The sequence below is a fragment of the Megascapheus bottae genome, chromosome 9 (genome assembly GCF_031878675.1).
Source record: "Megascapheus bottae isolate mThoBot1 chromosome 9, mThoBot2.hap1, whole genome shotgun sequence".
In the NCBI taxonomy this organism is placed as follows: domain Eukaryota; kingdom Metazoa; phylum Chordata; class Mammalia; order Rodentia; family Geomyidae; genus Megascapheus; species Megascapheus bottae.
In genome coordinates this window covers 50,859,648-50,873,531 of record NC_143517.1, presented here as the reverse complement: position 1 = coordinate 50,873,531, position 13,884 = coordinate 50,859,648, and positions in this window count along the sequence as shown.

Here is a 13,884-nt window from a genome sequence, read left to right as displayed (position 1 = left end):
GCCAAGGGAGAAGAGGAGAGAAATAAGAAGCCTGTATTCACAGACCGCACACAACAAGGCTTCTTGTGGCTACAGCCGGGAGCTCCCCTTCCAGCTGTCCCAAACATTTTCTCTTCCAAGAAAGCACTTTACAAATGATACCTCAGACTGCAGCACCGGTTCTGAGTCACCAACCACACAGTGCACTAAGCTGAGCTGAGCTGGGCTGGAGGTTTGGGATAGTCCCCCTCTCCCTGCACCCTGCCACTCAATGCTGGGCCAGGGCAGGCAGCAGCCTGGAGGCTGGGACAGGATGTTCCTGTGGTCTTCAGGTGTGATCCTCTCTCCTCTTCTCAGAGAGGGCTGGCTGTGAGTTCTGGCTGTGGGCCAGTGTCCAAGTGGACTTCTGAGGTCTGCCATTTGAGCCATGCACTCTCGTCCCCTTTCCTATTCTGAATCTCTGTCTGGCTGCTTCCATATAATTTATGTTCACCGAAGATTGACTATGCATTCATAATTACTGGACATCCTCTAGGAGGCCATAGAGAAGCAGATTGATTTGCTACCTTCCTAAGATCTGAGAGCCTGGTGTTGGAAGTTGTAAGCAGGACTTAGGGTATATGGTTCATGGTTTCATGATGTCTCTGTCACAGATCATGGGGTCATGAAAGATTTGTGCCACCCTTTCCTAAAAGGAAAGTTTTCATGGAATGAAGATGCTAATAAGTAAGTACCTTGGTTCATTAAGTAGAAGAGACAGCTTTCCGGAGTTCTTAACAGCACTCTGCTCGAAGAGATTGGACATGAGCTAAAACTGAAAGATACACAAGGATTGTTATTGTTATTATCATTATCACCATCATCATCATCATCATTATTGAAAGTGTGGGGAAATTTAATTGGAATGTGGAAAATTCAATTTTACAACAATTATCAGAATTATAGTCAGTCCAGTGAGGAGACTGTTTTATTCACTGGATGCTAATGTCTAAGTTGAGACTGAAATATATAAAATAACGTTTTGGAAGAAGGGAGATGATAGGTTACTTCGGAATCCAAATAAAAGACCTCTCCTCAGACTATACAACCCCCAAACAGCATGTAGTTCTAGGTGAGGGTTCCCTAATACCTGGTGGGTTGTTGGGGAGCCTTTCATATGTACTTTTTCTGGGTCCATTTTCCTGAGTATAAATGAACATAATTTCCTGTGCAATAAAGCTTAAAGGAGCTAATACAAATAAGTGCTTAGAATCAGGTTTAACACATGGTCAGGAAGCACATAGAATCTGGTATCTGTTGTTGTTATATCTTGGTTATCATTATAACATGATTTTTGTTAAGGAATGTTTATTCTCTGGACAAAGGCGTTCTCCCCAAGTAATTACTGATTCATTTTATTCCTCTTTTCCTCCATTCATTTCTTTTAGGTTCTGAGGAACCAAAAATGGCTAACATTGATAGGCATGGTGGTATACTCATAATTCTGAAGCTCAAGAGTCTGGGCTTGTCAGTGAGAGACAGATCCACATAAGCAAGCAGACAAACATTATCATGGCAGTGTTTGCCATGGAGAAATCTGCAACCTGATGTTAACACTTTTTCAAGTGTAAGTAAGCAAAATGAAAGACAATTGGACCAAAAGACATTCCTGTCGGTAAGATTTTAGAAGGTTCAATATCATTACTGCGTGAAGAGCACACATTTGAAATCTACTAATTTGGAACCGATAGAAGTGGAATGAAACTCTTAGTTGGATAGCATCGCCTTTTACTATTTCTAGAAATGGGGTTTGTTAAAGCAAATTAACAATACAAAGAGCCCCCCCAAAACTCATCGAAGTGCTCTGTGAAGAGTCTTGTTTTACTATTGTATGTTGCAGCTATTGTTACGTAAGCATTTATGCTGAAATTAGATATGCACAGGCAGAGGACAAAATGTAATTCATTCCATTTGTGCCTAACTCTAGGAGGATAGACGACATATTTAAATGGAAAGCAACCTTCCTGTTGTTCTTTCATTATTTTAGCAGAACACATTTTCACCGACCTCATTAAAGGCACAAATACCCATGGTTATCTGTTCATTAAGATGCCCAACTGACTTTATATGCATATATGAAAATAGAACAATGAAACTGTTCAAACTATTCTTAAAATGGAGGGGGAGGGGATAAAAGAGAATGATGTAAGGGCTGAGTTTGATTGTCTGCAGTTCATTGTGTGTATGTATGCAAATGTCACAGAGAAGCCCCTTGTATAAGTAATGTATACTAATAAAAAATCTTAATTAAAGAAAAGATGCCAACCTGGCAAACTCTTTGCCACTCTCTGATTCCTATTGTTCTATAAAAGTATAAAAAGAACATTAAACAACTGAACAATTCAGAAGTTTGACTAACTTGGAATGGCCATACAAATTAGATTAAATTTCCCTAATGCTAATATTTATTCTTTTAGGAAAGCTTTTATCAGAGAGAAAGAAAAAATGGAAGAAGCCAAGAATTAACTTACCTTCGGAGTCTGAGGGGTTAAGGAGAGGCTTCATTAGACATTTTTAAAATTAAAATTCCTTTGAAATAGTTTTATGAACCACTTGAGTCCTATTATGTATTTTTTTTTACATTAGAGCAGAACAAGCTTCTGAATATAAAATCAAACTGGGATTTGCTTCTAAACAATTTGAAGGGAAAAACAGATGTTTTCTTTTTGTTTTTCCATTATTTTATGTGGGTTTAGTAGGAAAATGTACTTTGAGTTAAGGCATTTTTCACAAGCTCTGAAGACAAGGTGCTCCATTCTTCTTGGTAAGGTAGGGTGTGGAATAACCCCAAAGTTGGTCTGGCTTCTTCAGACAGGAGGGGCTCAAGTCCAGCCTACTCCCTGTCCTTTCTTTCCATGCTTCTCTAACCCTGTGGTCCGTTCTAACCAGACACATCTATTGACACACCTCCAAACTTCAGTCTGCTACTGAAGCTTTCACTGCCTTTGCAAATGCCTGTCTGCCCCTGTAGAATTGGACCCACGGATTCTGTGTTCAGAAAAAGCCCTGCCGTCTTCTGTGAATAATTCCCATTCCTCCCCAGGGCTCACTTGCCCATGATTCCCCCACCCACACTTCTATTTAATGAATGGTTCTCGAGCAATTACTCAGGCAGGTCATGGTGCTAAGGGCTTTTCAATCACCACAACCCTACAGGGGGAGAGAGGTAACATGATTAGTCCCATTTCACAGGCAGAAAAGCAGGTTCTGGATGGCTAATGAATTTTCTCTAAATTCATTATCAGATGGATAGGAAAGAGCAGAACCAGGAAGCCAGCCCAATCCTATCTGATTACAAAATGTGGGTTCTCACTTACAATGCCCCATGCTGTTCAGCCTCCTCTGACACTCCCACCCCCACCCTTGCCACAGTATACTTTTATTTCATTTCTTTATTACTCGCATAGACTTTCTTTTATTTGGATAATATTTTATATCTTCAGGTTTTTTTCCCCTGTAATTTTCTGATTTTGAGCTGGTTCATAAAGCTACTTTTTCTACATTCCTTTTGGCACAGGATCTTAAAGACAAAGTAACATTAACACAGTCTGCCTAGACACATATCGATTTCCCAAGTGTTGAAGTCATTTGCCATTGAGCAAATGTTTGTGTTCCTGAAAATTCATGGCTTCAGGCCCCAACACCCAGTGTGATGGAGATGGAGATGGAGACAGAGGACATTAGGGTTAGATTGGGTGTTGGGAGTGAAATCCCAGAGGTGTTTGTCTCTCCATTATGTGAAGGCACAGTGGGACAGTAAGCTGCCTGTGAACCAGGAAGAATTCTTCATTGAGCAGGAATCATACTGACCACCACATTTATCTTGGGCTTCTAATCTTTAGAACTGTGGAAAAATAATAATGCTGGTTACTGAGGTCCAGTCTGCGGCATTGTTACAGTAGTCGGAGTGGACTGATGTATAGAAGTAGTGTTACAGGCCTGGTCTTGAAATAAAATATTACAGTAAATCACAATGACATTGGGATTCCTGTTCTATCTACCCAGAATGGCTTCATCAAGAAACAAACAGTCAAGCAGGAGAAGCCATGTCTAAAAGGAAACCCTTAAACATTTTTTATGGAAATGTAAATTAGTCACTATGGAAGTCTATATGGAGATTCCTTAAAAACAACAACAAAAACAACAACAACAACAATAACGAACACCATAGCTACCATACATGATCCTGCTCTAATCACTGCTGGGCATATATCCAGAGGAATGTAAGTCAACATATAATAGAGATGCCTGTACCTATGTTTATAGCAGTACGAGTCATGTAAATATCTAGATAAAAAAGAAAATCTGGAATATTATTTAGCAATAAAGAAGAATGAAACTGTCATTTGTGGAAAAATGGATACAATTGGAGATTATCATACTAAATGAATTAAGTGAGACTCATAAAGGCAAATGTGTTTTCTTTATGTGGAATCTGAACCCCCAAAAAGAAATGGAGCCAGAATTCAGTGGCTTACTCCAGGTAATTTTAACTACTCAGGAGACTGAGATAGAAGGATCACAATTTGAGGCCATCTTGGGCAAGAATGTCCATGAGACCCTTAACTACAACAAACCACTGAATATCTAAAAGTGGAGGTATGGCTTAAGTGGTACAGTGCTCGCCTTGAACATAAAAAACCTCATGGACAACACCCAGCCCCTGAGTTCAATCCTTCAAATCTCACAAAAACAAAAACAAAAACAAAAAACCAACTTTTAAAAAAGAATAGGAATCAAAAGAGAGTTTGTTTGGGAAAGAGCTGGGGAAGGCAGAAGGTTATAAAGAGGACAATCAGTCAATATGATTATAGTACATTGTAAGGATGGATAAAAACAGAATAATGAAACCCATTAAAATTGCCAAATAAATGAGACACAAGAAAGAGTAATAGAAGGAATGAATTCAATCCAATCATATTCATGCAAATATGTTCACATCACAATGAAATCCCTTTGTACAGTTCACATACATTGATACAAAAGAGAGAAAAATTCTACCAGGATCACTACCAACGATAAAGGATTACATTGATGAATGATGTCATAGCTGTCTCAGTGTGCGTGGGAACACTTCCTAGTGTTTTCACAATAATGAAATTACCAGGTGACCTTTTACTCACACCATATCTCCTTCCTTGGTTGACATTGTGGGATGAGAGGAGGCCCTTAAAAAACTTAGGGCATGTTCAGATAAAACACCAGAAAGGCATCTGGCAAAAGAGGGGCTTGTAAAGACTCTCACTGCAAGCCTAGCTCCAGAAAGTGAGCTTGCCTTCTGAGCATGCTTTATACTGGGCTAAATAAAAATTTGATATCTAGTCTGACAATCAGTGAGAATCTCAATTTCAGTCTCAGCTAATCAATGAGAGGATCACAGTGGATAAATTCCACCCACCTAGTTCTTCACTATCGTACCGGGTCAAAGCATAACAGCCTCTCAACTTGTTCTGCCCAAACGAGTTCACATTTACCTCTCTTGATTCCTTGTGCTCTGCTGCTGGGTAAGTTGAGACGAGTTATCCTTGGTGTGAACACATCATCTTCCTTAGAAGGCAAGAGAATGTTGCTTCCAAGCCATTTGTAGTGGGGGTGAAGTGATTCTACAAAGTCTGATGAGCAGTTGGGAAAGATTGGGGAGGTGACTTTGGCTTTTGGGCCACTGGATGAATTGAGTTCCCTGGACTGGCTTTGGAAAAAGGATATGGGAGCCATGAAATCATTCGCAGACATGGAGTGATGGCAAGATGATAAGATACCCAGAGTCTGGGACAACCAAGGGAGCCTTCCTCTCTCACCAATGCTGCCTTGTTCTGCCTGCTCCATCTCCTTTGATTCCTCCAAGGTACCCTGGAGAACTCCCATTCTGCAGGTGAGGATTATGGAGAGTAGAAGATAGAACTAGAAGCAGAGTTCAAACTGACTCTGAAGTGTATACTTTCAGCCCCTCTTTTCTTTAGCTTTAGAGTTGAGACAATGGATACCTCCCCACTGCCCCAGAACGGAAACATTGTCAATTTTTTTTTAAGGAAAAACTAGTTAGTTTGGATCACAAGAAGTACACATTTGCATCTTCAGATTGCCTGGTACATTTATACAGAAGGAAGATGAACCATTTTGGGTGGTGCAAGAGAAGGTAATGCAGTGTAAGGGAAGGTAGGATGCTTCTTGTGGATCCAGGCTGGGTTTGGTTAGTTCTAGAACAACTGAAGAGTATCTCAGTTGCTCAACTGAACATATTCCATTCCTATGCTACCTGGCTGTGGAGGCCAGCAGGTTACCTAGGGTCTCAAAAGGATAAAGTTCCATCACTGAAAGCACAGATATACTTGGTGCATGGTCATTGATGTTTCCATCTGGAAATGATTTCTATTGCTTTGTTGACATTTCATTAATGCAGGTAGAAAGTGCTACTACATCGGCAGTCTTGGGAAGAAGAGCCAGAAAAAGTTGATGAATAGTATCTAACCTCTCCCAATGCCTGAACAAGCTAAAGGAGAGTGAGACTGTATTTCCACTCTCAGGTGACACGTGTACCTTCATGTTACTGGTAGACATCACACACACACACACACACACACACACACGGAGCTGTCACATGCTCTTCCCCCAAGATGTGTTCATTCAAGTTGGGGAAGGCAAAGATTACCTCCAGAAGATGTCCAGAGAAAACATCATTGAAAACTATGATCACCCCGCTTGTGCCAAATGAGAGCAATTATGTGGCTGTGTGGTATCATGAGAGACAAACTCTCCTTGTGTTTCTGTCCATGCTTGGCATGAACAAGCTTTTTTTTAAATTTTTTATTGTAATTAATAAAAGGGTTACATGATATTTGCCAGATAGAAGGTGCATTAATTCACATACATTGATATTGGCATGAACAAGCTTTATGGCCATTTTCATCTTCCCAAACATTCAAGAATTCTTATTCATAATCCACACTTCATAAAGTTTTATCAAGTGCCAACACTAAAACCCAATTTACTTATTTCCCTTGAAGTACCATTTTGTGTGTTTTTTTCCCCTCACTATAGTTTGGGTTAAGAGCCCTTTAGATTGATAAGAAAGCTAGTATTTCACAATTTGATTAACAAGTGCTCCTTCAATTATGCTCCTTTAGAATTGGAAACAAACTTGCTTTAGATAATTTCTGACACTTCTTAGCTTGTCATGAAATTATTCAGTAGGCAGATTTGAATTCTTTCTCTCTCCCTTCCTCCCTTTACCTGCTTTATCTCCATTTCTCCTCCCTTTACCGTTGTTTTCCTTTCTTCTCCCCATCTATCATCTTTTCTCCTCATCTCTGTCTCTTTACTTTCTTTTTCTGCCTCCTTTCTTTCTGTGTACTCTTCTCTCTTCCTTTCATCTTTCCATTCTCCCTCCTTTTATTCCTGCCTTTCTCTCATCAGACTCTCAGCTCCATGCCCATCCTCTGTCTCACCAACTAATCGTCTCATTTCTAAAGTCAGTGCCATTATCCTTATGCGATGGCCTTGGTGAAACCTTATGTGTGCCTTCACAACAGCTGATGTTATAGTGTCTGATATTTTCTCTCCAGGGCTCTCAGGAAAATACATTTCTGTGGCCATTTGTGTAAAGTCTTTTCTGTGTCCAAGCAAGTGTCAGGGTCCTTTTGTTCATTAGCGTGGCTGCAGGTCCTGACACAACACCTTTGCTATGACAGATGCTTAACAAATATTTGTGTCTTCCTTCTTACGTTTAGGTGAATTGTTGGCTCTTTATGAGGCTGACAAATGCAGGCCAATTGAGGGAGGAACGAATGAAGTGGAAACAGGGAACCCCTGTGAAAAGGAGGGCTGCAAGTTCAGCAGTAACTTACACACTACACACACGGTCTTGCTTGCTGAAATGTTGATGTTTTGAAGATAGTGGTTAAGTGACACTTTAGACCAATTTTAAGTACATTACTTTTCGTTCTGAAGCTTGAACTTCGTATGGATGGAGTGGTAGAAGGGGGAAACAGGAAGAAAAGTCCATTTTCCACCAGTTACATCAGGTCCCCTTCTGCTAGCCAGCATGTCTGATATGATAGACTGAAATACCATTTTCTTGGTAAAACAAACACAGCTTTCTTTCTAAAAACACCTTTTGATACTTTATGAGCAGGGCTGGTGTATGTAACTGATCAAGACCAACATATGGCTTATTATGACATTTAGCTGATTAAAATAGTCTAGACATAAACTTGAGATTTCAGAAATGTTTAAGTTAGTAATACATTTTAATGTACAGTAGATGTGTACTTAGTTCCTTGGCCACCTGTATCCCTACAGGAATTACAGAGCAGGAAGTACTTTTGACTCAAGAAGTGTGTCTGAAAATTAAGGTTGTAAATTAACAACAGCTTGTCTATTAGATTATTTCAGCCATAAAGGACTCAGTCTGTTTCAAAATGCTCACGATTTTTCAATACAGGTCTATGGTTCACTTTAATAAAGGCTGATGCTGGGAAAGCCTTTGGCTTGATGGCCTGCAAAAGCATATTTTTAGAAAATCCCAGAGAATAAATAGTAGCTGCGAGTTAGGCTGTGGCAAAACACACCTGTGGCGAATGGAAAAGGAAAAGCCCAAGCCACTCCTTGGCTCAGGGCCCCTGAGCCCTACTCCTACTGGGAGTGGAGAAGAAGTGTGGCTTCTGGGCCACGAAGGGCTGGCAGGTCCCTGTGTCAGCAGGCCAGCATTCTCCTCTGCCTCTGAGCCCTGGCTGCAGCTTATACTCCTTCTGGCTTTGTTTTCCCAGTGTGTAACTCATGAATAATGAGGCCTAATTAACACACCCGGTGGCTGTGAGGATTAATTGGCTAATGTTTGGGACACAGCACTTTGAAGTAGAGTACATTATGATGAGTTGTTAGAGCAATTTTGAAGCTTGGTTTAGGTGGTGCTTTTTGATTAGCTTTCCTGTCAGTCTGACCCTTTGAGGTGGTGAAGTCACAGCATGAAGAATGAGGTGGGTACGTGGCCCTCTGCTAGATAAAGAAAGAGAGAAGGAGAAGGGAAGGGGGAGATAGGAGATGAAAGGAAGAAGGGACAAGAAGAGAAAAGGGAGGAAGAGAAAAGAGCATTAAACAGCAAAAATGGGTTTGTCTGAGGAGTCTGGGGGCCGAGCTTCCAGGTGGTCTGTGAGTTTGGGAAATCCTGGCATTGCCTGTGATGGAACCAAGACAGGACTGAATGTGGTATTTTTCTCTTTCTTTCACAGCCAAACTACTGAGTTGGCAGAAAGACGTGGAGTTCATACTGACCTGAAGCCCATTCACTGTCCGCGCTTTGCCAAGGTTTCAGAGTGTGTGTGTGTGTGTGTGTGTGTGTGTACTGCATTAACTTTTTTCTTTCTGAAACATGTATGACCATGACAAAGGGGGATCCTTAGAATTAGGTTATCTCTTTGGAGTACTTCCTTCATCTCATGGTTTACCTCATCTTCGCAATGGACAGGTTTAGCTAAGCCAGAAATATGTATCTTTAGCTTTTGCTGTGTGACAAACCACCCCGAAACTTTGTGGCATGAAGCAGCAAACATCTAACTTGCTCACTGTTGATAGTTGGGACTCCATCACTGCCCTAGGTGACACAGCCTGGGCCAGGCTAGCCTCAGCTCGGCTCTATGTCAGTGGGCAGCTAGTGGGGTTTAATTATGGCTGTGTCCGATGATGGGATGTCCTGGAGCCTTTGCACTCAAGCTTCATATTCTCTAGCTGGGTTAGTCCTGGCTGATTTCTGCAGTTGTCAAGGCTCTGGAAGACCCAAGGCCTCGGGTCAGGATTGTCACCATCAAGTCCCATTCCAGCCCAAAGGCAGTGGGGTAAAGTAGATTCCAATTTCTGACCAAGCAGCTGCAGAGCACTGGGGCCGGTGGCTTCTTCACACTCCACACAGGGACATTCCGGTTCCGGGGACCATCAACACAAAGTAGGCTAGTAGGAGAAAAGCTTCTCTCTGTTTTCTTTTCTTTTTCTTTTATGGGTTCAGCTTTGAGAACCTGAGTACACAGCCTAGCTACTCTTTTGAATTCATTATATGGCTTTCAGTAAGCTTTCCAACTTTTCTGTTGATTTTCACAATTGGACTAGGTTTCTTTTGTTTATATGTTACTAAAGAAACAATGAAGTAGTTAAGAATAAGAGTGTTGTAATAGGTTTTACATATTTTACAAGGCTTGAATAGTGAATAGTGGGTCACTGAAAAAATAAGATGAATGCAATAATAAGTTTTTTAAAAGTTATTTTTAAATATAATTTTATTGTTATTATTAAGATGTTGTACAGAGGGGTTGGCATTTCATAAGTCAGGTAATGACTATAATTCTTTTTGGACAATGTCACCCCTTCCTGTGCTTTCTTTATATGTCTTACTATATAGCTTTGTATTATTACATATGTTTTCATATATATGGCTAGATATACATATTACAACATACTTTTTTCATATATTTTTATTGTAACTAATAGAAGGGTTACATTACATTCACCAGATAGAAGGTGCATTACTTCCCATACATTGATACCCTTTCTCATGTCTTGGTCCCCATTTCCCTCCCCCCAACCCCCCATCTTGTTTTCCACCCTTCCCTATCCAATTTCAAATAACCAAATCGCATATATACAATATAGCAGATAACCAGGAGAAATACTGTAACAATATGAAATAACCATGGGACAGCAAAAGAGATGAGAGATAACATAGTACATTAAGGACAACAATCACTCATTATATGGCTTTTGTTTCTATATCCTGGAGGTCCTTTCATTTAGCATCATTCTATATGGCCTTATGAATCTATGGCCTTATGAATCTAGGTTTTGTTCTATTGTAAACCATTGCTAGGAGAACCCAAGGTTTCTACTGATTAGGACAAATGAGGGAACCCATTGAGCCTATGTTCCTTTGAGTCTGGCTTACTTCACTTAATATGATTTTTCTAAGTCTTTCCATTTCCTTACAAATGGGGCGATGTCGTTCTTTCTGACTGCAGCATTATGTATAAATACCACATCTTATTGATCCACTCATCAACTGAAGGGCATCTGGACAACATACTTTTTTTTTTTTTTTTGCCAGTCTGGGCTTGAGCCCAGGGCCTGAGCACTGTCCTTGGACTTTCTCATGTCCACTTGAGCCTCAGCACCACTTTCGTTTTTTTTTTTTTCCCCATGTGTATGATACCAAGGACTCGAACCCGGATCCTCATGCATGCTAGGCAAGCACTCTACCACTAGGCCAAACTCTTGGCCCATATTATGATATACTTTTTTATATTAATACATTTTTAGATATTTGAAACTACTTTAGCAATATAGATTTTTATTCATAGAAGAAAGTTAAAAAAGGAATATAAAGGGATGAAAATAAGGATTACATTTTACTACAGTCCCAGAAGTAATAATGCATAAATATAAATATTTTGATGTAATTCTGTCAAATATATATATGTATATGTGTAATATGAGATCAGATCATAACATTGCTTTCCTAATCTGGTTTGAATCCAATAAATACTCAAATTTTGGTAACAGCACACAACTAATTAAACTTATGATTGGACATTTAAAACTTTTGTTTCTAAAAATTAGTTAAAAGAATTATGCGAACATGTTAGTGCACATTCTCAAATAATATTTCCTTGGGGTTTTCTTTTTTAGAGGAGATGTTGCTATGCCAAAGGATAGTCATGCTTTTAAGACCTTTCAATTCCTTCTAATATACCTCAAGGAAAGCCACACCATTTGCTCACAATTACTTATTGATAAGAATGCTTATATTCTTTGGTCTATCACGTGCAATACAAATTTATAAGTGGTTCAGAATCCCTCTAAGATGGCTCTATATCTTATCAGAAGTTATAAAGCTCTCAAAATAAACATATTGCAGAACTGGAAAAAAAGCTGAAGGTCATTAAAATCTAATTCCATAGGTATAACCCAACTGCTAACAACTTTCCACTGCAGTCACTTAAAAGTATTGGCTTTAAAGAAATACAGCAGACATGGCATTAAGGTATATCTGACAAATGTCAGTCTCACCTAATGCTGTTGAGTATGACTGCGTTCTTGTGCTTTCTAGGACAAGGGAAGGAGAAGAGTAGATGTCTTAATGGTTCTCCTTTCCAAAAGGGAACAAAGAGTAGCTGAGCTGCTCATGTGTCATATTGCACCGTGCAAAAATAATTAGCAAGATCTCTTCTTAGTGCTGGAGTTTGGGAGTTTGGAAGGAAACCATAACTGTAGAGCTAGAACATTTTTCTATCAGAAGGAAAATTGGTGGAAAAAAATTACAAACATGTGCGAGAAAAAAAGCCCATAAGAAGTAGATTAATTCCAGTAGTATTTTATTTTTCTGCCATTCTTTAAAAATTTGAAGCTAGCACAAATTAGTACTGTTTACTCTTGTTTTTCTTTTCTTTTGCAGTATTAGAGACTGGAGTTTGTGAGCTCTCTACCACTACAGCGAAGCCTCAATTCATTTTTTTGCTTTTTAAATTTGTTTTTCAGAGTCATTTTCAGATTAGTTTTGCCTAATTCTCCTATTTCTAGGATTGAGAAGGTAGGACTACAGGTGTGTACCAGTATACCCCGCAAGCTAGGTTTTTGGTTGTTGTTTAATTACACACAGTAACTATTGCCTTTAGTGGTATGCAGTTCAAGCTCAGTGGGAGGGGCTCTTATAAACAAGCAATCAATCAAGCAAACATTTATCCATGCTTCAGCCTTATTTGCCTGGATCCTACTTCTCCCCAAAAGAGGATAGATTCCAAACTGATGTCATATCTGCTGACCATTCTATTAACGTATGGGATTGCCTAAGTGGTAAGTGAACAGCTTGTGATTACTCATTCTTCCTAACAATCAAAGCAATTTCATTGGGCCATACTTCTTAGCCTACCATAAATTATTTTCTAGAAGGTCCTTATTCATCATCTTTTAAAAAATGGGTCCAGCTTATGAAACACACCACAGTAGATCTAACTTGTGACTGGGAGACATGGCTTTCACTCAAGTGAGTACTCTGATGCCTATTCTAAAAATCACATTTATCAAACTCCCCGTGTTCTGGCTCTAGTCCTGTTTTCTTCAGAAATTCCCAACAATATTCACATTCAAGTTCTCTTAGTTACCTCATGACACTTGTTGGCACATGAAGATTTGAATAATGTAGAAAAGCCATGCCCTCCCCCTTTTAATAATCTCTCCATTCTTGATTTATCATTCATTATTTAATGGGGAAGATAGAAAGCAGCCTCCACAAAGCTTTATTTTCCTTTCATCTGGAACACCTTGGGCTGCCATTGTCTCTGTGTCTGTCTGTCTGTCTCTTTTCTTTCTTAAATGTGATAGTGAGGCCCTTTTCTTTTCCTGAACATTTGTTCCTACCTTTAATTTATGCTGTCTGCGTGCTGTGATGGTGGAAACATAATCCTCATCAACAGCAACAATAACAACACAAACCCACAATTTCAGCACTTACCATGTCCCTCTAGCTCATTAACACAAAGAAGAGAGTTCTGTCAGAAAAATGTCAACATTAACAGAAAGTATCTGTCAGAATTTCACAGTAGACCTGATATGGAACACATATGAGTCAATCACATGGTCCAAATATTTCCCAGGTAAGTCATGTGATTCAAATGTATTTCTCAGAGGTTCATATGTTGGAAAATAGACCCCTAACTTCATTTTTTAAAATGGCATTTGGAGTTGGAACTCTTGGGGGAAAACTGATTTGATGAGACCATGAAGAATGCGCCCCGTGATTGCACCTACTGGTTTCAATGAAGAGAATTAGAATCCTATTGTCATGTGTTCTCTTGCAATGTGATGTCTCCGGCCATGCTATAACCACCC